Here is a 3,484-nt window from a genome sequence, read left to right as displayed (position 1 = left end):
GCAGGAGCAGGAGTAGCAAACTGGACAAGGATTCAGGACTACGACCAGGCTGGGACTAAGGGTCTGGGCTAGGACTCGGAAACGGATCCCAAAACTAGAGGCGACATGAAGAGGCTAAGGTATGGACTCCGAGCCAGAGACTGGGCAAGGACCCAGTACTTGGGTCGTGCCCCGGGCTCGGACCCCAGAACCAGGCATGGACATGACATGGGCTGGGGAGAGGAGGAACATGGAAAAACAGAGCCTCAGTCGCGGAAGAGCAGGTGCATGGAACCATGGACACATACACAGAACATAGAGTCAGGACCCCTCCTTGGGTACAGGACATAGGGCCGGGACTCATGACTCATGACCCCCGCAGGGCAACAGCAAGATAGCCTGACTTACCCCACGGAGGCAAGGACCAGACAAGACAAGACATGACCCCCCGCGGGGCAACGGCAAGACGGCCTGACTTACCCCACAGAGGCGAGGATAAGACAAGACCAACACGAAAGAACACCAGACAGTACCTATCTAGCTCCGGCGATGGAACTAGACTGAGGTGCAGGCGAGGGCTGCAGATGAGGGCTACAGGCGAGAGGGGCAGAGAAGGGATTCAGACAGGGGGGTAGGACAGGAATCACAGATCACCAGGGCCGGGACTTGACTCAGAACTTGGATGCCGCCAGGACCAGGACTTGACTTGGTACTTGGATGCCCCCGGAGCCAGGACTTGACTTGGAGCCTCCAGGTAGTGGCGAGCTCTCGACTCGGCCCAGGAACAGTAGACAGCGGTTCTTGATTCCCTCCGGCGGGTTACCTGACGGACCCACCTCGGTGAGGAAACTTTGCAGGCTCGCTTTGGCGAGATAACTTGACAGGGGTGCTCCGGTGAGGAAAGGCGAATTACCGGCACTCGCTTCGGGCAGAGACAAGGCTTGCTCCGGCCAGATGACAATGGCACGCCGTACCTTTGATAACTTTGCAGAAGCTCTTACACCAAACAGCTGAAAGCTGGAGACTATAAACGCGGGTTCAGCCGAGAGTAAATTGCCTCTAATCACCAAGGCCAAGGGACACGGGAAAACAGGGAACCAAAGGGAAACAGGGAGTCAACGGTTCAGATCGTAACATAAACAAAATAAATTTAAAGAGACCCCGATCCGGACCATGACACATTCTCACAATTCTGATTGAAAAGTTGCAGAACCTGGGCCTCTGTACCTCTCTCAGCAATTGGATCCTGGATTTCCTAACCGGAAGACCACAATCTGTGTGGATTGGTGATAACATATCCCCCTCGCCGACAATCAACACTGGCGCACCTCAGGGATGTGTGCTTAGCCCACTGCTCTACTCTCTATATACACGTGACTGTGTGGCTAAGCATAGTTCAATACCACCTATAAATTTGCTGACAATACAACCATTGTTGGTGGAATCTCAGGTGGTGACGAGAGGACGTACAGGAGTGAAATATGCCAACTAGTGAAGTGGTGCCACAGTAACAACCTGGCACTCAACATCAGCAAGATGAAAGAGCTGATTGTGGATTTCAGGAAGGGTAAGACGAAGGAGCACATACCAATCCTCATAGAGGGATCAGAAGTGGAGAGAGTGAGCAGTTTTAAGTTCCTGGATGTCAAGATCTCTGAGGATCTAACCTGGTCCTAACATATTGATGCAGTTATAAAGAAGGCAAGACAATGGCTATACTTCATTAGGAGTTTGAAGAGATTTGGCATGTCAACAAATACACTCAAAACTTCTACGGTTGTACCATGGAGAGCATTCTGACAGGCTGCATCACTGTCTGGGGTTATTGCACAGGACTGAAAGAAGCTGTAGAGGGTTGTAAATCTAGTCAGCTCCATCTTGGGTACTAGCCTACAAAGTACCCAGGACATCTTCAGCGAGTGGTGTCTCAGAAAGGCAGCGTCCATTATTAAGGACCGCCGGCACCCAGGGCATGCCCTTTTCTCACCATTACCATCAGGTAGGAGGTACAGAAGCTTAAAGGCACACACTCAGCAATTCAGGAACAGCTTCTTCTCCTCTGCTATCCGATTCCTAAATGGACATTGAATCCTTGGACACTCCCTCACTTTTTTTAATATACAGTATTTCTGGTTTTTGCACTTTTTAAAATCTATTCAATGTATGTATACAGTAATTGATCTAGTTATTTATTTATTTATTTATTTTTAAATTTATTATTTTTTCTTCTATGTTATGTATTGCATTGAACTATTGCTGCTAAGTTAGCAAATTTCATGTCACATGCCGGTGATAATAAACCTGATTCTGATTCTGAGTTGAAAAGGACCAAACCTGCCCCAGGGTCATGCAGTACTGTGAGTGTGGATGGCCAGCTGTTCCAAAGGGAGCTCACAGACTCAGACCTTACTGGCTTGAACGAGACACACTCACCATTCTTGATAGTTTGTTGCTAAAAGGCTCCAGACTCATCATTCCTGCATCTATGCACACCAAAATCATCAGTCAAATCCACCAAGGACATCAAGGTATTGAATAATGTCGCCTAAGAGCAAGGCAATCCGTGTGGTGGCTTGGTCTGAGCACACATCTGGGAGATTATGTAAAGCCTGCAGAAAAAGGCACAAAAATTATGCTGAACCTCTCTGTCTCACAGAATTCCCAGACTTTCCATGGAAAATTGCAAGCGCAGATATTTTTGAGTTGAAAAGAGACAAATATCTTCTCACTTTCAAAGTCCACGAAAGGTAGAAGAAGAAATGGAGTGGCCTGATGCTTATGATGAGGACCACCTACCTGAAGCACCTGCTCAAGAATATCTATTTGCTCCAACACTTCCATGAACCTATACCAGATTGGGTCATTTACCTGTCCTGCCATAGAGATATATTCCATAGCCTAATAGCTTAGGACAAGTGACTAAAGAGGCAGAATACGAGGGGTAGTTGATAAGTTCGTGGCGTAAGGTAGAAGGAGTCAGTTTTAGAAAACCTAGCACATTTATTTTTCAACATAGTCCCCTCCTACATGTACACACTTAGTCCAGCAGTCGTGGAGCATACGGATCCCTTCTTTGTAGAAGTGGTCCACAGCAGGGGTGATTGATAAGTTCGTGGCCTAAGATAGAAGGAGATGAGTTATTAGCTTCAAACTTTCTGCATTATCATTCAAAGAGTTGAACTGCACGTGAATGTAATGAGAGCGTCTTTGACTTCCAGGTGGTCCACAGCAGAGGTGTTTGATAAGTTCGTGGCCTGAGGTAGAAGGAGATGAGTTATACAGCTCTTGTTACACGCGCGTGCAGTTCAACTCTTTGAGTGAAAATGCAGGAAGTTTGAAGATTCTCCTCATCTCCTTCTACTTTAGGCCATGAACTTATCAATCACCCCTGCGGTGGACCACTTGCTGGAGGTCCAAGACGCCAACTTCTACAAAGAAGGGATCCATATGCTCCACGACCGCTGGACTAAGTGTGTAAGTGTAGGAAAATTAAATGTGCTAGGTT

Source organism: Mobula hypostoma, chromosome 7 (assembly GCF_963921235.1).
Source record: "Mobula hypostoma chromosome 7, sMobHyp1.1, whole genome shotgun sequence".
In the NCBI taxonomy this organism is placed as follows: Eukaryota; Metazoa; Chordata; class Chondrichthyes; order Myliobatiformes; family Myliobatidae; genus Mobula; species Mobula hypostoma.
Note: the sequence above shows the minus strand (reverse complement) of the source record.